Raw genomic sequence first — 22,628 nt, 5'->3', positions numbered from 1 at the left:
TGAAGGTTCCGTGGGCTGCTTCTATGAACCCTCAGGTCCGGTGATTGGCTGGGCCATTCTAGCAGCTTTATTTTCGTTCTCTGAAACCAACTGAGAGTTTCTTTGGCTGTGTGTTTGGGATCATTGTCTTACTGAAATGTCCACCTCATTTCATCTTTATCATCCTGGTAGATGGCAGCAGATTTTTATCAAGAATGTCTCAGTACATTTGTCCATTCTTCCTTCCTTCAATCACATGAAGGTTGCATGTTCAATATGCTGAAAAACAGCCCCACGTCATGATGTTCCAACATCCAAACATGACTGTTGGTATGGTGTTTTTGGGGTGATATGTAGTGTCTTTTGGCCTCCAAACATGGTGTGTATTATGGCATTCAAAGAGTTCAATTTTGGTCTCATCTGACCAGATTATATTCTCCTAGTATTTTACCTGGTTGTCAAAATGTTATTGAGCAAGCTTTAAATGTGCTTGAACATGATTTATTTTCAGCAATGTAGTCTTGTGTGATGAGCATGCTTACAGACTATGGAAGTTGAGTGCACTACTTATAGTTTTCTTTGTAACAATTGTACCTGTTGATTCCAGGTCTTTCTGTAGCTCTTCACAGGTGGTCCTCTTGGACAACTCTTCTGATAATTCTTTTCTCTCCTGTGTCTGAAATCTTGCGGGAGCACCTGGACGTGGCCAGCTTGTGGTGAAACGATGTTTTTTCCGCTTCTGGATTATGGCCCCCACAGAGCTCACTGGAACCTTCAGTATTTTTAAAATTCTTGTGTAACCAATGCCATCAATATGTTTTTCAACACTAAGGTTGTGAAATTCTTGAGACAGCTCACTGGTTTTACCCATCATGAGCTGTTTCTTGTGTGGCACCTTGGTAATGAGACACCTTTTTGTAGGCAATCAGTTGAACCAGCTGATATTATTTTTCACTAAGTGGCAAGATTTCAGTTGGTGTCATGACTTACCATAGCTTTTTGCAGCTCTTTCTTCATGTGCTCAATCATTTTTTCCTTGTGTAATTTCTCATTATTACTCCTAACTTAATTTATGGACATCTAAGATTTGGTTTCTTTTCCTGTGTGGATTGGATGGGTTGTTACCAATATCTGGTGAGAATTTCATGTCAATAGCTCCTTTATAAATATATTTACTTAGAAAACTGGTGACATGTTCAATACTTATTTCACCCGCTGTACCTCATTAGACTTAGGTAAGACAATATACTGTATGTAATACAAAGTGATTACCAGGAAGCCCTTGATTGCTTAGATGAACAATACAACATCATATACACCAATAGAGCTTCTAAGAATGATAAAACTTATAAATCTTCTAAAAATTCAATTCAATCAGTTCAGTCACACTGACTATGCAGCTACAGCACTTTCCTCTACATCACTTGAATCTTTGAATGCTATTCACAGACTAAGACTACCACTCTCATTTTTAATCTGCCTGAGCAATGAAAGTAGTGCACCACAATCATATTAGGCTTTTTTCTATCCATAGTTGGTTCGATCTGTGTGCTCAGACCTCCTATCCCTACAGAGTATAATATAGCATAAAATAGCACTCCTTGGCCAGCCCCCATCTTTTATACTGGCTGTCTTAGCCTCCCCAATTGACTGTGCTAGACCATATGATGTGATAGCTGCCAGGCATTAGGGGAATCTCACACATACATTTTTTGGGGGACCAATCCTCGTAAATTGAATGCAGTATGTCTGAATTCCTTGAAATCTGTGATATTAAACTCGAAGTCGATCCTCTGTGGATCGATTCATTTATGTCTAATGCCATTATATGCAGTTTTCGGGGTTGATCTTATTGACAGATTCCCTTCAAATGTTAAAAATTTGATTCATTGACAAGATGAACAGATAGGTTGCAAATATTTGTGACTGCATCTAATATCCGTGTTCCTACTATGTATCTTATCATTTCTGACATATGTAAAAGGTGTGAAAAAACAAATGGATATTATTTCATTACAGAATTACCACTATCTACAATATACAGTAACTGAACTGCTGCATGTGGAGAAGAGCACAAGCTGGGAAGGTAAGAGGCCTCCTACACTTTTCACTGGTTTTCACTGGTTGGCGGATATGTCAGTAATATAAGCAGTCTGTAAAAAAACACTTGAACAACATTTAGAATTTTATTAAAGGGACATAATACACCAGACTAGCTTTATTAAATGGTTACTATTTAATGAAATACCAACTGCTTTAATTTAAAAAGTGCTCAAGTCATGATATTAAGAGGTTGACTACCACTTTTTTATTGTTGGTCGATCCTTTGGAAAGGCCATCAATACCTGATTGGTGGGGGTGCAACTCCCAACACCCTCGCCGATCACCTGCTATCGGCGATGGCAGGAACACAGCAGCTCCGACAAAACTATTATTTGAATAGGGGATGGATCTGTATGCAGTACCCCGCCGCAACCACAATAGAAATGATGAAGCTGTTGTGTTCTGGCAGCATCTGCGAAATTTCGGCCGTTGCCAGTAACAGTTGATCGGTAGGGGTGCCGGACGTCATGCCACCACCGATCAGATAGGCCATCTATAAGCAAGTAAGGGAAAACCCCTTTAATACTCTAACTTTTTTAACTGCTTCATGATATCAATAAGAGACTTTTTATAATCCTTCAAAGTGATAGTGTGAATAGCATCAGTTAGCGGGAAACAGTCTTACTGTAACACAAAACCTACAATTGTTTGTTACATTTAAGTGTCTGTTTTGTCTGTTTTTCACAATTCGGTGTCATTGCTTGCTTTCTTTTCCCTTTTTCATTCTTTCCCACGCTCCACTTTTCCTCCCTACCACTCACATCTGTTCCTAATTTCTACTCTCTTGTTCTATGTTCTCTTTTTCTCTTCTCCTCCCAATACACTCCTTTCTGCCTTCAAAGTCTAGCAAACCTAATTGTTTGTAACTAGTCCTTTAGTATGATCCTTAAAATGTATCCTATGTTATAGTATCAGCTGCATTTTCATAATAGACCATAAAACAGATAACTTCAAACAGCAGAGAGTAACTTAACTTCTTCACAACCCTGGGATTTTCTGCTTTTGCCCTTTCGTTTTTTGCTCCCCTTCTTCCCAGAGCCATAACTTTTTTATTTTTCTGTCAATATGGTCCTATGAGGGCTTGTTTTTTGGCGGGACAAGTTGTACTTTTGAACTAAACCATATCGTGTATCGGAAAACGGGAAAAAAATTCCAGGTGCGGTGAAATTGCAAAAAAGTGCAATTCCACAATTTTTATTTTTTTTTACTTTGTTCACTTAATGCTAAAACTTCAGTAAAGTAGTACCACGGCATTCCAATATATGGTCTACAAGAAGGATCCTATCCCTTGTAAACTATTGAAAAAAACTTGCCACTTGTAGTAGATTGGAGAATATTTTGAATATATTTATTTAAAGTGCAGGCAATCCAAAAAGTGAAGACGTTTCGATCGTGTGACTGTCATCAGTACAACAGATTGCACAAGACAGAACATATATGCTAATGCTGTGGGTGAGCAGTGTGCACTGCAATGGCAGGAAGCGGCAACGACAAGCATGGGGGTCTTCCACAGATCTCCAGTCGTCATGCCAACCCATCGGCGCCCCGCGATCATGTGACAGGGGTGCCAATAAGTGGGGTTAATCACATTTTAGCCACATGCCAGTGGCTCCATCGAGGTTTACGTCTGAAATGCCGAAAAACGAGATTTGGGTGTAATCGCCAATGGGTCCATTGACTTTAATGAAGCAAGCGGAATCACTTTGTGCTCTGTCAGACATAATTTTTGGCAGTGCCTGCTTAATTATTTGAATCAGGATTCAAAATGCAAGATTTGGCTAAGAAGTTAATATCTATCATGTCAAGAATTGTAGAAGCCTTGAAAAATAAAGGTTAAAATTATAAATATTGAGTCATTGCTATTTGTGAAATCCAATGTGGAGCACAGTTAAGGGCGGCAGAAGTGGGGGAATGGAGGAGAACACAGCCCTGGTGTGGAGACAGGTGCATAACAACCCACAATTGTTTAGAAATAAGGATTACTATAAAAACATCTTCTTGACATGATGCTCAAATCACCAGCCCATTGAATCCAATAGCAGGCTGCCTTGGTCCTGCGGCTGATCTAATGGCGATTTCTCCACTATTCTTACCACTGTAAACCATAGATTGGCCTGGGCTTCATCCAGGGTGTCGGTAGATTAGCAGTAATGAGTTTCGTAATTTTTACACATCCAGGCCCTTGGACAAATTAATATTTTATCCAGACAACATCTTTAACCCCTTTACCCCCGAGGGTGGTTTGCACGTTAATGACCAGGCCAATTTTTACAATTCTGACCACTGTCACTTTATGAGGTAATTACTCTGGAACGCTTCAACGGATCCCCCTGATTCTGAGACTGTTTTTTCGTGACATATTGTACTTCATGACTGTGGTAAAAAATTTTCGATATCACTTGCATTTATTTGTGAAAAAAATGGAAATTTGGCGAAAATTTTGAAAATTTTGCAATTTTCAAAATTTGAATTTTTATGCCCTTAAATCAGAGAGATATGTCACACAAAATACTTAATAAATAGCATTTCCCACATGTTTACTTTACATCAGCACAATTTTGGAACCAAATTTTTTTTTTGTTAGGGAGCTATAAGGGTTAAAAGTTGACCAGCGATTTCTCATTTTTCCAACAAAATGTACAAAACCATTTTTTTAGGGACCACATCACATTTGAAGTCACTTTGAGAGGTCTTTATGACAGAAAATACCCAAAAGTGACACCATTTTAAAAACTGCACCCCTCAAGGTGCTCAAAACCACATTCAAGAACTTTATTAACCCTTCAGGTGCTTCACAGGAATTTTTGGAATGTGGAAGAAAAAAATGAACATTTAACTTTTTTCACAAAAATGTCACTTTAGACCCAAGTTTTTTTTATTTTCGCAGGGGTAACAAGAAAAAATGGACCCCAAAATTTGTTGTGCAATTTCCCCTGGGCACGCGTATACTCCATATGTGGGGAAAAACAACTGTTTGGGCGCACGGCAGGGCTCGGAAGGGAAGGAGCGCCATTTGACTTTTTGATTGTAAAATTTGCTTGAATAATTAGCAGACGCCATGTTGCGTTTGGAGAGCCCCTGATGTGCCTAAACAGTGGAAACCCCCCACAAGTGACCCCATTTTGGAAACTAGACCCACAAAGGCACCTATCTAAATGCATAGTGAGCACTTAGAACCCCTAGGTGCTTCACAAATTGATTTGTAAAAATGAAAAAGCATTTTTTTTTCCACTTTTTCATTTTTACGAATCAATTTGTGATGCACCTGGGGCTTCCAAGTGCTCACTATGCATCTAGATAGGTGCCTTGGGTGGTCTAGTTTCCAAAATGGGGTCACTTGTGGGGGAGCTCCAATGTTTAGGCACACAGGGGCTCTCCAAACGCAACATTGCGTCCGCTAACAATTTGAGCCGATTTTCCATTCAATTTGTTAGCGGACACCATGTCGCGTTTGGAGAGCCCCTGATATGCCTAAACAGTGGAGCTCCCCCACAAATGACCCCATTTTGTAAACTATACCACTCAAGGATTTTATTAAGGGGTATAGTGAACATTTTGAACCCAGAGGTACGACACAGAATTTGATAACATTAGGTCATCATATTGAATAAGTTGTCATTAGTCTTGAGCGCAAGTGCTCGCTACTTGAGTTTGCATCGGGTACTCAGGTATGCACCATGTACTGCGTGTGCTCGAGTGACATGCTCGAGTCCCTGCCCCGCATGTTTCACGGTTAGTAGACACACAAAAAAAAACATGCGGGGATCGCTCGTGCATGGCAGGCAATCCCCGCAAAGTTTTTTTGGCCGCGAAGCATATGGGGCGGAGACTCGAGCATGTCACTCAAATACCCAAGATACTTAATGCATACCAGAGCACCCGATGCAAACTCAAGTAGCGAGCACTTGTGCTCAACACTAGTCGCCATATCGTCATCTTTTTTTCTTACTTTTAAAAAAAATCCCAACCCCATCACAACCCTAACCCCAAACCCAGCCCTAACCCTAGCCCAACCCTAACCCTAGCACAAACCAAACCCGAGAGCTTATTTTTTACGCCGTTCCTCGTGCGGTATAAGTGATTAGACCACCTTATTCTTCGGGTCGGTGCGACTACAGCGATACCAGAATCATATGGGGTTTTTAAGATTGACAGCTATCACACACTAAAAGACGCATTTTTTGTAAAATCTAGTTTTTGCATCGCCATATTTTGAGAGCTATAATTTTTCCAGACTTTGGCCAACAGAGTCATGTGATAGCTTGTTTTTTGTGGGATGAGTTGACGTTTTTATTGGTGCCATTTTCAGGCACGTGACATTTTTTGATCGCTTTCTATTCCGATTTTTGGGAGGCAGAATAAACAAAAACCAACAATTCAGGAATTGTTTTTTTTTTTTTTTTTTTATTCTGTTCCGCGTGTTGTAAAATTGATAAGGCAGCTTTATTCTTTGGGTCAGTACGTTTACAGCAGTACCACATTTATATGGTTTTTCTATGTTTTGCACTTTTACATAATAAAAGCAATTTTATAGAAAAAAATATTTTTTAGCATCGCTTTATTCTGAGAGCTATAACTTTTTTATTTTTTGGCTGATGGAGCTGTATGGTGGCTTGTTTTTTGCAGGACGAGATGACGTTTTCAGCGGTACCATTTTTATTTATATTTGTCTTTTTGATCGTGTGTTATTCCATTTTTTGTTTGGCAGTATGGTGATAAAACATTGTTTTTTGCTTCGTTTTTTATTTTTATTTTTTACCGTGTTCACTGAAGGGGTTAACTAGTGGGACAGTTTTATAGGTCAGGTCGTTCCGGATGCGGCGATACCAAATATGTGTACTTTTATTGTTTTTTTTTATAATAATATTTATTGATGGGTACATTATATTTTTATTTTTGGTGGATTATTTTTTATTTATTTTTTTAAAATATTTTTACAATTTTTTTTAATTTATTTTTTCACTTTATGGCAGTTTTTTTACTTTTTTACTTTGTCCCACTATGGGACTTTCACTTTTTTTTCTCTGATCGCCTGCATGGCACAGGAATGGAGCACCATCCCTGTGCCATGCAGGCTGTCAGCGCTGGACAGGGAGAAGATAGTTTGGAGAAGCACTGCGCATGTCCAAAAAATCTTCCTGTTGTCTGGTGACCCGGATGTTGTCATGACGACATCGGGTCGTCAAGGCAACATCCTGGAAGCCACGGCAGACAGCGCTGGAGGCCGGAAGAGGAGGTGAGTATCCCGATCACCTCCCCTTAGCCACCGCAATGCTGTGATCAACTGCGATCGACTTCGATCGCAGCATTGTGGGGGTTAATGTGCCGGGAGCGGTGCGGGAACGCTCCCTGCACATAGTACCGGGTGTCAGCTGTGACAATCAGCTGACACCCGGCGGCGATCGCGCCCGCACAGCTTGGCGAAATCGCCAGGGCGTATAAATACGTATCTGGTCCATAAGTCCCAGGGCACAGATACGTACTAATACGCCCTATGTCATAAAGGGGTTAAAGTAATAGAGAAAAAAATAACAAAATTCTGTTAGTTATAAGATTCCTGGATCTAATGTCTGACAACAAGAATGTGTTGAATAATTATATAGTTTTATTAGAAATATAAGGTATTTTTCCCCCTCTATTAACATTTTCTCCCTCCCCAGTAATGAAATAGGAGGGATTTGGCTGTAATATTTAGCTTTGTTCATGTGTTTCATACTGTTTATTAAATGAAATATGGTAAACAGAATATTTGTTTTAAATAGTAAAAAAAAAAATAGAATTGGGTATACCAGATCAGAAGCAAAAAGTTAAAAATTGTATAAGAGGAAGAATCTGTGTTATTTAACCCTCAGACATTACAAGGGACAAGCAATTTAGGATACATGTTAACAACTGTATAATAAAATAATATGTACAGTACAGACCAAAAGTTTGGACACACCTTCTCATTTAAAGATTTTTCTGTATTTTCATGACTATGAAAATTGTACATTCACACTGAAGGCATCAAAACTATGAATTAACACATGTGGAATTATATACTTAACAAAAAAGTGTGAAACAACTGAAAATATGTCTTATATTCTAGGTTCTTCAAAGTAGCCACCTTTTGCTTTGATGACTGCTTTGCACACTCTTGGCATTCTCTTGATGGTTGAGTGATTTGTGAGATCGTTTCTTGTGTTATATGGTGGGAGTGAATGGGTCTGTGCGGTATAACATTGTGAAGAGAACATGACAGCTGTACATAGGAGAAGAGAGGAGAGAGGGATTAATATGGATGAAGTATGCTGAGTATGTGGGAGAACAGTCTATGTGGATGATTGTAGCAGCCAGAATATAAAATGGTACAAATACAAATGGTGAACACTGTTTGCGAAACAGATGGTCTGGCAGCAAGTTTGTTTAATTGTCTTGCATGTCTTACCTGTCTCCTGCCCAACAGCCATGTCTAACTGTGCTAGGACTTTAAAAACCAATGGGACTTTAAAAAACTATGCATAAATGCTATATGCATAAATGCACCCTGCATAAATGCTGCCCCTTTACTATGTCTCAATATATAGGGAAGTATGGGCTTAGATCTAACTTAGATCTAACACAGATTTAACTCGTTAGCAATCAATCAACTAGCTTAAGACAACAGGAGACAATAAAACTGCAGAAAAAAAAACAGACTAGCAGATCTACATGGATCATAAAACTTGGTCAAGTAAGTGTAATGACCTTAAAGCATCATGGCTTAAAAAATGTAGATGAATGGGAAATATATACCAATCAGTTTCAGAGCAATACAGGCATGAAGATGCCATGCAGACTTCAGAAGAGTTAAAATACAGCAGATGAATGGGAAGGACTACTGCTTTATTCATTGTCTATGGTACAAAACCAAGCGCTTCATTAGACATGACATGTGGATAAGCTAGTGTGGCACCCTGCTGTTCACAGGTACCACAGGACCCAAAAGGGTGCATGGACGGACTTCTCCACAAGAGGCCCTCATTACAAACAAACACCTCCACCCTTCCACCTCATACCACCAGAGGCAGTCAGTGTTTAGTCAGAGAGTGTGCTGCCACTGAGAGCAGTGAAGACGCAGCACGTCTGCTGCTGTATTGAGGGCCCCGAGTGTGGCCGGAGGCAAGGAGGAGAGGAGTTGAGGGGGCAGAGGAGCATCATAGGCTCACCCCAAGACACAAACCGGACACCGGGTCCACGCCTACAGGGTCCTTTATAGCCAGTAGGGATCACCGGCATACCAGGAGGACTACAAGTCCCTGGTCAACCTGAAGCTAAACCCTTGACAGGACTAGGAACCACGAAGACCCCGGCATCCAGGGATAGTGGTTGCCAGAAAAAGGTCCTACTACCAAGCGACACGTGAATGAACTGTAGCTCCCCGAGGGTTCGGTCGCTACAGAGGTATTGCACCTCAACCAGAGGTGTGATATCCCACTCCCGGGTAAGGATGGTGTGTGGACCAGGACTCAGTTAGCTGCATGCATCACACACACCCCATTTCCGGGGGACAGCTCAACGGTGCTCCCATTAGTACAGTAATGCAGGCACGACAGATCATGTCCCTGGCTGGAGTGGGGAGGGGGGAGGAAAACCCAGTGATGTAGGAGCAGGAGGGGACGGTTTCTGGGCATAGCTAGGAGCCCATTGGTTGCAAGTCACCTGGGCTCATACACAGAGAGGGAGGTATAAAAGGTGGCACCATCTTAGAACAGTGTGGAGTTGTTGAGAGAAGAAGAACAGTCTGTGAGGAGAGGCTCTGCAGGAGCTCTGCTCCAGGGCCAGGCCTAGAGTAGAGGCCGGGGCCTGAGAGAAGAGAGGAGAACAGAAAGGAAATAAAGAAGGAACAGAACACCAAGAGAGTCCCAGAGACACGAAGGCAGAAGGAACCCTAAGGACCCAGGAGATTACGGGTGACGGGTTGGCAGAACAGGGTACCGGATCCCAAGCTGGTGGAGGTGACTAATCCTTAACCAAGAACCGGTGGTCGTGATCATTTACTGGTGCGACCCCTCACTACACCTACTAGGAAGGCACACCACACAGGGTCAGGGAAGTGGACACCCAGTCCTCCCAGGAGAAGACCCGAGGCAGCTGGACAGAAGTAGTGTCACTGGTGGGGCACGGCTGACGAAGGGATAGAAGGGAGTCCTGTGCCACACTCCGGAATTGCCTGGGGGTTGATCGAGCCCCCTGCCTGGTGGACGCAGCACAGCTCAGGCGGTCCTATCTGTGCACAAGTGACCTGGATGAGAACTGTGAGTAAAGAACCTGAACTGCAACACCTTGTCTCTGTGCTTTCTCACTACGTCAGCACTACTAGTACCGGAACGCCCCCGCACCACAACCACCATCCTCACTCTACACTGCCCTGAGGCTATACTCCTCCCGTGGGGAGTTGTACTACACTCTGCTGCACCCTCAACACCAGTCTCAGTGGTCTGCCCTGCAGCGGCGGTTCATCCTGACCGCAATCCACGGGTGGCATAGTCGGACATCAAACCATAAAAACCCCATAAATAGACTGCCACTGGTTTGACCACCCTGAGCCACGGGATCGGGCCATCGCCATGGTGATTACAGCCCCCAGCATCCCACAAAAGGCCCGGTTCCGGGTTCCCCACGCGGCCCAGGGGGCGCGTCAACTTAGCACGACACAGAAGCTAGGCCCAGTTGCAGGCTGGCCAGGAGCTTAGAGAGAGGGAGACACGGACCAGGAGGCCTTATACCCGCTCACTGGGGAGAAGTCCTGAAGTGCACCCTTCCTACCGAGTGCCCTGGACCGTACCTGACATCCGCACCAGTAAAGGTACTGAAGTGAATCCCCTGGCTCTGTCAGTTACTCCTGCTGCACCATCTCTCCTGCACTGCAAGCCCCAGCATCACCACCATTTGCACCTACACTGACCCGGGGGCCCGCTCTGCCTGTGGGGAGCAGAAACATCCCATCTGCCATCCCATCACCCCTCCGAGGTCTGCAGCAGCGCCGGTAACCATTACCAGAAACCACAGGTGGCGTCACGAGACAAACTGTACACTAAAACCCCTTTTTGAAGAGAGACCCAGAGTACGGGCCCAGGAGCCGACTGCCGTGACCTCCTAAACAAGGTAAAAGGCCCGGGTACTGAGTCCCCTATATTCCCCCTGGGTGACACAGCTCTCTTTCCTGGCGTCACGAACAGGATTTCGTGCCCGTTGCCACCGGGTACTGTGTGCCGTAATTGAACTGTGTTTTAACTGTGGTGAACATCGCCGCCATTACCGCGTCGCCGCGCGGGAAGAAGAGGGGCGTAACCGCGGGAACCAGAGAGGCGTGACCATAGGAAGCGCTCGAAGCTCAAGCCCCGCCTCGCGCTCTGACGCAGCACCAGGAAGCGTCAGGTCCTTCAAGGAGACCGTCGTCTGCGGAGCTGCGGCCTACCCGATTAAAGTAAAGGAGGTAGGCTACGGTTCACTAGGGGGGCGCAACCATGGCCGACGACCAGCAAAACGCCGGAGCACCGGTTAACGCTCCTGATGCTCAACTCGCGCCCGGCGCTGCTCAGGCCGGAGCGGCCGCCCCACCAGCAAAATTTATTGCCAACATGGTCAGACAGACTTCAAACCAACGTTTCAGCTCTCAAAGCCTGTACACACCGCCTAGCCCAGGCCATTCATCCACATATGTCACGCAGGATTTACCAGACTTTATCCTCTCCAACTCAAGTGGACAGATAAACCTTGATAAAGGCTTTGAGAGCCGAAACGTTGGTTTGAAGTCTGTCTGACCATGTTGGCAATAAATTTTGAAAAATTCCAATGAATTATTGATTATGGACTTTGTACGGTGCCGGGATGTTAATCTTACTTTGAAACAAAGCAAACAGTGCCCCCTAGCGAGCTGGACAGCCTGCGCTCTGAAGTGCGTCAGCTAAGTAAAACCCTGACCACTGTCCTGAGCACCCTGCAGCTACAGAGCCCGAGCCGGAAGGAAGGATCCTACTCGCCGACAGTCCTGAGGATGTCCCCTGGATGAGGAGAAGGAGGAGGACAAAGCCACCCCGTAGGAGGACAACGTCACCCCGTGGGAGGACCAACGACCAACGTCGCCCTCCAGGAGACTTCATCTTCTACCGTTGCCACAAGGCAGGCCACACCGCGCGAGACTGTCCTTTAAACGGGCAAACACTGGGGCCAAGGGCCGACACCCAGGAGTAAATCAACCAGGCCCATCAAGCTTGTACGACCGGTTTGTAGAAGGAAGGCCTTTCCTGTCCATCGTGCTGGACGGCATAGCAACACCTGCATTACTGGACACCGGCTCACAGGTAACCATCATACCTAATGTCCTCTACAAAAGGTACTGGTCCATAGATGAACTCCACTCGCCATCTCCGAACCTCTCTGTGTATGCCTCTAACGGCCTTCCTCTTAACCTAGTAGGGGCTAAGGACGTGACAGTGAAGGTGGGGAGAAACTAAAGGACCAAGGACTAATTGTCATAGAATCTAATCCTGGTGATACCAATCCATATATGATACTTGGTACAAATATTGTTGGTAACTGTTTGAGAGAAGTGTTGTTTTTACTCCAACAGATTGCTGACACTGCCAAACCAGGGCAGAGGAAGGTGCTCCAGAAAGAAATTCGAGCCCTCCTGTACCAGCAACAGGTAAAGCTAACAGGTGGTGAGATTGGTAATGTACGGGTGACAGACCCGATACCCATTGTGATTCCCCCAATGAGTGAGAGGCTGATTTGGTGTAGAGAAGCAATAGGTCTCAAGGGAACTACCAGGCGGTAGTGGAGCCCACTAGCTCAGAGCACAGACCTACACTCCTAACTGCTAGAGGGGTAGTTGATGTACGCAATGGGAGGGTACCTGTACGTCTCCTAAATTGTGGGGAGGAGGAAGTAAAATTGCCAAGGTACGCCACTGTTGCCAGATTGTATACTGTGAATAATGATGCCATACACACAGTGGAATCCTTGACCCCACTAGATACAATAGAGGACAATGACTCAGAAGCTCAGCTGGAGGATTGGTGTCAACAGCTCCATGTTGGGACTGACGCCACCCCTGTCCATCAGAAACACGGTGTTTACAGAGTGGTTCAGGAATATGAACAAGTGTTTAGTAAGCACCCACTTGATTTTGGAAGGGCTAAAGGGATAAAACACCACACACCCACCGGTAATCATCCACCCATTAAGGAGCATTACAGACCCGTACCACCAGCACATTACCAAAAAGCCAAGGAAATGTTGCATGACATGAAAAAGGCAGGGGTAGTAAGGGATAGCTGTAGCCCCAGGGCAGCTCCCCTGATCCTGGTCAGAAAGAAGGACGGTAGCATGAGGATGTGTGTAGATTATAGACAAATTAATCGAATAACACATAAGGATGCATACCCTTTGCCCCGTATAGAGGAATCCCTGGCTGCACTAAAATCTGCCAATTACTTCTCTACATTGGATCTCACTAGCGGGTACTGGCAACTCTCTGTTGCTGAGGAAGATCAGGAGAAGACAGCCTTCACCACCCCGATGGGACTGTGCGAATTCAACAGCATGCCGTTTGGACTCTGCAACGCACCCGGAACGCTCCAGAGGTTGATGGAGTGTTGCCTGGGACACCGGAACTTTGAGACAGTGCTGCTGTACCTGGATGACGTTATTGTGTACTCGAGGACGTATGAAGACCATCTAAAGCACCTGGCGGAGGTATTTGAGGCATTGTCCCGGTATGGGATGAAACTAAAACCTTCTAAGTGCCATTTGCTCAAACAGAAGGTTCAGTACCTGGGACACGTAGTCAGCTCAGAGGGAGTAGCACTAGACCCAGAAAAGGTCACTGCCATCCAGAAGTGGCCTGAACCAAGAAACATCAAAGAAGTACGGCAATTCCTGGGGCTGGTCGGGTACTACAGGAGGTTCATAAAGGACTATACCAAAAAGGCAGCACCTCTAGAAGATCTCCTGGTAGGACAGTCAAAAAGAGGAAAAAGTCCACCGTTCCAGTGGGGCAAAGAGCAGGCTGAATCCTTTGCAGTAATGAAGGAAGTCCTAACTGGTGAAGAAATCCTGGATTACCCTGAATACAGCCAGCCTTTCCTGTTGTACACCGACGCCAGCAACGAGGGACTGGGAGCTGTGTTGTCCCAGAAGAAAAATGGCTGAGAAAAGGTAATTGTGTATGCCAGTAGGAAGCTTCACCCTACTGAGAGGAACCCGGAGAATTACAGTTCCTTCTAGCTGGAGTTCCTGGCCTTGGTCTGGGCTATCACTGAAAGAAATTGAACTACCTGCTTTCCACAGAAATGGAATGGTCCACGATCAGCACGCCTCCAGAAGATGTCATGGTAGGACGCCGAACGCTCTACCTCATCACAGCTGGAAGGAGACCCAGGACAGTGACCCAGTTGGCAGCCTCATCAAAAGACTGATAACCCAAGAAGGTTCTCACCTAGAGAAGGATGCTCCTCCACAAGCCAAACACCTGTGGAATGAGAGAAGCTGGCTGTTCATCTACAGAGAGAAGCTGTGCAGAAGGTATGTAAACCCCAAGACCCATGAAATTGTGTGGCAGATTGTTGTACCCAGGACAGATATCCAGATGGTGTTAGAGGCCTACCACGATCAAGCAGGTCACTTTGGCTGGAAGAAGCTGGAAACCTTGCTGAAGGACCGGTTCTATTGGGTTGGAATGCGGAGCTCCATAGAAAGGTGGTGCCGGAATTGTGGGCCCTGTAGCCTCAGAAAGAGAGACTACGGCAGCCAGAAAGCACCCTTGCAGTCCATCAAAACAACCCAACCCCTAGAGATTGTCACTCTGGATCACGTCAAACTGTCACCCAGCAGATCAGGCTTTTCCTATGCCCTGACCATGGTGGATCACTATTCCCGGTTCCTGGTGGTAGCCCCTGTCAAGGACCTGACAGCGGAAACTGCGGCAAGAACATTCCAAGCCTACTTCTGCAGACCCCATGGATATCCGGAAAAGGTGCTCACAGATCAAGGCCCTGCTTTCGAAGCTGAGCTATTCAAGGAATTCTGCCACCTGTATGGATGCAAGAAGATCCGGACTACGCCATATCATCCGCAGACCAACGGTATGTGCGAGAAAATGAGCAACATCATTATAGACCTGTTGAAAACCCTACCCTTGGAAGAAAGGAACCAGTGGCCAGAAAAGCTACCTGACCTAGTGGACCTGTATAACCACATATCCGTGAGTTCTACAAATTGTACCCCAGCGTACCTCATGAGAGCAAGACCTGGAAAATTGCCCATGGACCTGGAACTCGGAGTGGTAGAACCTGCTGCAGATACGTCCACTGAAGATTGGGACACAAGTCGGCAAGAGCAGTACAGGAAGGTACAGGCCTGTGTCGAAGACAGTCTAAACAAGGTGAGGGAAAGACAGGAAGAGCAGTATAACAAAGATGCACCAGCAGAACCCTTGGCACCTGGAGAGATAGTGCTAAAGCGGAAAAGAAGAGGTCACAAGCTCGATGACCAGTGGGAAAGAGAGCCCTACACTGTGCTAAACTCCAGATTTGACAACAGTAAAACCTGCCTGATTAGTAAGGATGGAGGTAAGACAATCGGAACAGTCTCAAGAGACCACTTGAAAGTGTGCCCAGGTCTACTGAAACCACAGGTGGCGTCACGAGACAAACTGTACACTAAAACCCCTTTTTAAAGAGAGACCCAGAGTACGGGCCCGGGAGCCGACTGCCGTGACCTCCTAAACAAGGTAAAAGGCCCGGGTACCGAGTCCCCTATATTCCCCCTGGGTGACACACTAGACTTAGACATCAGGTGCTGAGTGGAAACCAATAAAGACTCTGTTCATTTAAACCCTTCGAATGCCATGGCTAATAACCAAAATCGGTGTTTTCCTGCAGCAGCCATAGACCTAGCAAAGGAACCCCAGGCCTGCTAAGTATTTGATTATCAAGCCAAGTCACAATCATGTCTAAAACAGGCATCAATGCATTAAAATCCTATGTATTTATATACCACAAGAGATAATGGGTCAGCACGGTGGCTTAGTGGTTAGCGCTGCAGCTTGCAGCGCTGGGGTCCTGGATTCAAATCCCACCAAGGACAACATCTGCAGGGAGTCTGTATGTTCCTCCCTTGTTTGACTGGGTTTCACTTCACTCTCCAAAGACATACTGATAGGGAATTTAGATTGTGAGCCCCAATGGGGACAGCGATGATGATGTATAAAGCACTGCAGAATATAATGGTGCTATAGAAACAAGACATAATAAATAAAAAAATCCTGTATGAACCTGCCACCAGGTTTGTCCCATATGAGATATGGCCAGCACCTTTCAGCCATGATATACAGCATTCTAATATACTGTGTATATGCCACTAATCCAGCCTGGAAAAAGCTAGGAGGAGAAAAAAAGGCGCAATATGGTTTTATCCAAGGGAGATAAAAGTGTTTAACCCCTTTACGACATAGGGCGTATTAATACGTATCTGTGCCCTGGGCCTTATGGACCAGACACGTATTTATACGCCCTATCTTTAATGCGGCACCGCGACCGAAGTCGCTGTGATAGCATTAAAATTCCGGTGCCATCTTACCTTAGGGTAGATGGCACCGGCATCTCGGGGGGTGTCGCCGCCCCTTCGCACCCACGATCGCTGTGATTGGCTGTTCAATTCTGAACAGCCAGTCACAGCATTTCTCACTGTTTCCGGCAATCAGGTTGCCGGAAACAGTGATGTGCAGCCTAGGATCGGTGCTCCTAAGAGCCAAATCGATTGCACCAATCACAGCGGGACCGCGCAGTAACAGGGTGGTCACGGGGCGGTGACCGGCTTGTGACCTGCCTGTCACCTCCCCATGACCCCCTGTGATGTCATATATCCCCCAGCCAGCCCCCAGCCAGCTCTGATTGGAGCGATCGATGATGACATCGATCGCTCCAATCAGAGTACCTGAACACAGGTGACAGGGCGGTGACCGGCTTGTGACCTGCCTATCACCTCCCTGTGACCCCCTGTGGTGCGTGCCCAGGCCCCAGCCATCTCTGATTGGTGCGATCGATGTCATCATCGATCGCACCAATCAGAGTAAATGGCCGGGAGGTGACCTGCCTGTCACCACCCTGTCACCCCCCTGTGACCGCCCTGCAGATCCTCACACTTGGTGAGGTTTTCCACAGAGCGGTCACGTCTGATCTGCGCTGTGCTGGGCCTTTTAGTGCCACAGAATCTTCTGTTACACTACAAGAACTTTCTCCTACCTGCTCCAGTCGCTGCTGCTGCTCCGGCATCCTGCTGCGGTCTCCAGGGTCCTGGATCTCCTGCTCCGGCGTCCTGCTGCAGTCTCCATGGTCCTGGATCTCCTGCTCCGGCGTCCTGCTGCTGTCTCCAGGGTCCTGGGTCTCCAGCTCCTTATCCTGCTGCTGCGGATCCTGCTCCAGAGCCTCTTCCAGAACCTGCTGCTGATCCTGCTGAAAGAAGAACAGAGAAGACTTTGTTCTCCCCTCATCCACCCCTCTCCCCCCCTCCTTCTCTCCCCCCTCCTTTTACCCCCAATCCTCCTCCCCCCCAGTTTTTTTTTTTTTTTTCGTGCGTCCTGCAGCGGCCGAGCGCTGAGCAGTGTCTACGTCACTGATCAACGTCCGTGCTCGCTGCTTTTCAGGAGTTTTTCTTCTCCTTGTCAATTCTCCCCCCCACCTTTGCACCACATCCGCGCACACACCCAGCAGCTGCCGAGAGTTGATTGGTGACATAGTTCACCGATCCGCACTCGTGCTCGCTGTTTGCACCACCTACGGTAGTTAATTTTTTTTCTTTTTTTTTCAGAAAAAAAAAGTTCACACCAAGCACACTGACACAGACACACTCTAAATAAAGTACTGACACACACGCACCACATACACGAGAAAAAAAAATGGCCGGCTCATCCCAAACTCGCTATTCAGCGGAGGAGGCATACGCTATTGTTGCCTCCGACACTGAGACTGACAGCGAGGGCGAGGATCCCACATTTCTTTACTTTTACGACGCCTCATCGTCCTCCTCTTCTTCCTCCTCTTCCTCCTCAGGTGCTGCTGGATCGCCCCGCAGTCGTCGCTGGAGAGAAAATGTTCCAGCGCCCCCCTCTACTGATCCCGTATGGACCTTGCCCCCTGAAAATTTTGAGCCACTGATTCCTGATTTCGTGGCGGAATCAGGAATCAAGTTTGACACCACCGGCCTCACAGAAATAGACTCTTTCAAAGTCTTTTTCTCTGAGGATTTTATAAACCTCATGGTGGGCCAAACTAATTTGTATGCTCATCAATTTTTGGAACAAAACCCCTCTTCATCATTTTCTAACTGGTCTCCTGTAGATGCAGAAGAAATGATGAAGTTTTGGGGCCTGGTCCTTCATATGGGGATCCTGAAAAAGACAGAGGTTCGGCAATACTGGAGTGTTGACGTTTTGTATAACACTCCAGTGTTCCTAATGGTCATGACCCGGACACGTTTTGAGGCCATCCACAAGTTCTTGCATTACCAAGATAATGCAAGGTGTCCTGCACGCGATGACCCGAACTTTGATCGTCTTTTCAAAGTTCGGCCGGTCATCGAGCACTTCAACAACAAGTTTGGTGAAGTGTACGTGCCCCAAAGGAACATCTGCGTGGATGAGTCCTTAATTTCTTTTAAGGGGCGGCTTGGATTCCGGCAGTACCTGCCCAGTAAAAGGTCCAGGTATGGGATGAAGCTGTATAAACTTTGTGAGAGTACCTCAGGGTACACTCACAAGTTTAGAGTTTATGAAGGGAAGGACTCCCGGATTGAACCCCCTGAATGCCCCCCTGTTCTGGGAGTGAGTGGGAAAATTGTGTGGGACTTGCTGCACCCACTGCTGGATAAAGGTTATCACCTGTACGTGGATAACTTTTATACAAGTATCCCGCTCTTAAAGTCCCTCTCTGCGCGACATACCGCAGCTTGTGGTACTGTCCACAAAAATCAGAAAGACCTCCCAAAGACGCTAATTGGGCAGCTGCTCAGAAGGGGTGAGAGCAGAGCCCAATGTAGCGACCACCTGTTGGTGGTCAAGTACAAGGACAAGAGGGATGTCCTTCTCTTGACCACCATACATGGTGATGGCAGCACCCTCAGCACTGTAAGAGGTTCCACTACACAGGTAGCCAAACCAGACTGTGTAGTGGGGTACAACAAGTACATGGGGGGAGTTGATCTCTCCGATCAAGTCCTCCAGCCGTACAGTGCTTTGAGAAAGGCCAAGGTATGGTATAAGAAGCTGGCCGTGCACATTGTTCAGATGGCAATGCACAACGCTTTCCTTCTGTCAAAATGTGCTGGCCAGACTTCTGCGTCGTATCTTCACTTTCAGGAGACAGTTATCAAGGCCCTGATATTTGGCAGTGGTGGCGGAGCGGGCCCCACTACTTCTGGAACTGAAGGACCTCGAATTGTACCGGGCCAGCATTTCCCGGGGTAGATCCCTCACAGCGGAAAAAAAGGTAAGTCACAAAAGAAGTGCCGAGTGTGTTACCGAAGGGGAATACGCAAGGACACCATTTACCAATGTGACACCTGCCCCGACAAACCTGGCCTCTGCATGAAAGACTGCTTCAAAAGGTACCATACTTCCATCGACTATTGAATTAATTTCTGACGTATGACAACCTGACGAACACTACACAGCTGACGTAGTGTTCGTCAGGTTGTCATACTTCAGTTGTGTAGTGTTTGTCAGATTGTCCTACACAACTGGCGTATAACACTACATTATAAAATTGACAAATCAGATATCCGTTCCAAAAAGGGGGCACTTGTTGGGCATTTCCACTGTTTAGGCACATCAGGGGCTCTGAGAACGTGATATGACGCCCGCAGACCATTCCATTAAAGTCTGCATTCCAAAGCGTCACTCCTTCCCTTCCGAGCCCTGACATGCGCCCAAACAGTAGTTTTCTCCAACACATGGGGTATCAGCGTACTCAGGAGAAATTGCACAACAACTTTCGGGGTCCAATATCTCCTAGTACCCTCGTGAAAATAAAAATATTGTGGCTAAAAGAGCGTTTTTGTGGAAAAAAATAATTTTTTTTTTCACGGCTCTACGTCATAAACCTTTGCAAAACACTTGAGGGTTCAAAGTGCTCACCACACATTTAGATAAGTTCCCTGAGGGGTCTAGTTTCCAAAATGGGGTCACTTGTGGGGGAGCCCCAATGTTTAGGCACACAGGGGCTCTCCAAATGCGACATGGTGTTCGCTAACAAATTGGAACCATGTCGCGTTTGGAGAGCCCCTGTGTGCCTAAACATTGGAGCTCCCCCACAAGTGACCCCATTTTGGAAACTAGACCCCCCAAGGCACCTATCTAGATGCATAGTGAGCACTTGGAACCCCCAGGTGCTTCACAAATTAATCCGTAAAAATAAAAAAGTGTTTTTTTTTCCACTTTTTCATTTTTACGAATCAATTTGTGAAGCACCTGGGGGTTCCAAGTGCTCACTATGCATCTAGATAGGTGCCTTGGGGGGTCTAGTTTCCAAAATGGGGTCACTTGTGGGGGAGCTCCAATGTTTAGGCACACAGGGGCTCTCCAAATGCAACATGGCGTCCGCTAATTATTCAAGCAAATTTTACAAAAAGTCAAATGGCTCTCCTTCCCTTCCGAGCCCTGCCGTGCGCCCAAACAGTGGTTTTTCCCCACATATGCGTGCCCAGGGGAAATTGCACAACAAATTTTGGGGTCCATTTTTTCTTGTTACCCCTGCGAGAATAAAAAAATTGTCTCTAAAGTAACATTTTTGTGAAAAAAGATAAATGTTCATTTTTTTCTTCCACATTCCAAAAATTCCTGTGAAGCACCTGAAGGGTTAATAAAGTTCTTGAATGTGGTTTTGAGCACCTTGAGGGTATGTGCACACGATGCAGAAATGAAGCAGAAAATTTCTGCATCATTTCTGCATCTCCCTGGCAGAAAAAACGCATGCAGATTGTGCATGCGTTTTTCCTGCAGAATACATGCGGATCCACATGCAGATTCACATGCGTTTCCGCATGCAGATTGACAAGCGCTTTCCAGGCGATGTTAGCATCACCTGGAAAGTGCTTGATAACTAGGTCACACTATATAAATCCATGCAAACAGCATGGATTTATACAGTGTGAACCGAGAGCGTGTATATACTTACCTCCGATGGCCCGCGCTGTCCTGCTCAATCTGTTCTCCCGGCTGCCGGCAACTTTGAATTGAAAGACCTGCCGACGTCAGCGTCACGTGACCCGTCACATGACTCTGACGTCACCGCAGGTCCTACAACTCACTGCAAAGTGCCGGGAACCAAGCGGGAGCGCTGTGCGGGCCGACAGAAGGTAAGAATACATTATTTTTTATTTTATTCTTCTTTTTACAGCTTTTTTAATGGTACCTGGGTGTGGATGAGACTCTCCTCTCCTCCACACCCGGGTACCATCCGCACATTAGAACGCACCAATTACGCAAGTACAGATGCTGTCTTGCGGAATTGGCGCGTTCTAATGCAAGTCAATGGCGGCGAAATCGCCGCGTTTCCGCAAAATTAATTGACATGCTGCGGATTTTTGACCGCAGCGTTAACGCTGCGGAAAAATCCGCATCATGGGCACAGCACATGCGGATTTCCATTGGGGAACATTGCTTCCCTTCTACCATGCGTTTTTCATGCGTTTCCGCGGCGTTTACGCAACTGCAAAAACGCCGCGGAAACGCATGAAATACGCATCGTGTGAACACAGCCTGAGGGGTGCAGTTTTTAGAATGGTGTCACTTTTGGGTATTTTCTGTCATAAAGACCTCTCAAAGTGACTTCAAATGTGATGTGGTCCCTAAAAAAATGGTTTTGTAAATTTTGTTGGGAAAATGAGAAATCGCTGGTCAACTTTTAACCCTTATAGCTCCCTAACAAAAAAAAAATTTGGTTCCAAAATTGTACTAATGTAAAGTAAACATGTGGGAAATGTTATTTATTAACTATTTTGTGTGACATATCGCTCTGATTTAAGGGCATAAAAATTCAAATTTTGAAAATTGCTAAATTTTTGCCAAATTTCTGCTTTTTTCACAAATAAACACAAGTGATATCGAAGAAATTTTACCACAATCATGAAGTACAATATGTCACAAAAAAACAATCTCAGAATCAGGGGGATCCGTTGAAGCGTTGCAGAGTAATTACCTCATAAAGTGACAGTGGTCAGAATTGTAAAAATTGGCCTGGTCATTAACGTGCAAACCACCCTCGGGGGTAAAGGGGTTAAATAAGGTTATGCTAAGCTGATTAAGTTGTGTATACACAACATTTCCATGACTAAAATCCAGCGGCTGCAGGTCTAACGGGTCATCAGACCGGGAAATTACAGATGAGGAGAATTTGCAATATAATCTGCGCTGCTGGTTTCCCATATAATAGATCCAGGTCCAGACAGAAAGTATTTGCATTTTTCTCTTCATTCAATCGATGCATTTCGAAGTACTACAGACTTCTTCATCAGGACAAGAAGAA

General features: G+C 45.7%; 1 protein-coding gene across 2 annotated transcripts in view; it reads left to right on the top strand.

Moving 5' to 3' along the window:
- Nucleotides 1–22,628, top strand: part of ADAMTS10 (ADAM metallopeptidase with thrombospondin type 1 motif 10) — a 337,007-nt gene that overhangs the window by 114,234 nt on the left and 200,145 nt on the right. For both annotated transcript variants that reach the window (XM_073686287.1, XM_073686289.1), the window contains one exon: nt 1,999–2,065. The gene's annotated coding sequence lies outside the window, so the exon portion shown is untranslated. The remainder of the gene's footprint in view (nt 1–1,998; nt 2,066–22,628) is intronic.

The sequence above is a fragment of the Phyllobates terribilis genome, unplaced genomic scaffold (genome assembly GCF_046119375.1).
Source record: "Phyllobates terribilis strain yellow unplaced genomic scaffold, ASM4611937v1 Scaffold_1__5_contigs__length_1240528914, whole genome shotgun sequence".
Lineage (NCBI taxonomy): Eukaryota > Metazoa > Chordata > Amphibia > Anura > Dendrobatidae > Phyllobates > Phyllobates terribilis.
This window is presented reverse-complemented; position numbering and strand designations above follow the sequence as displayed.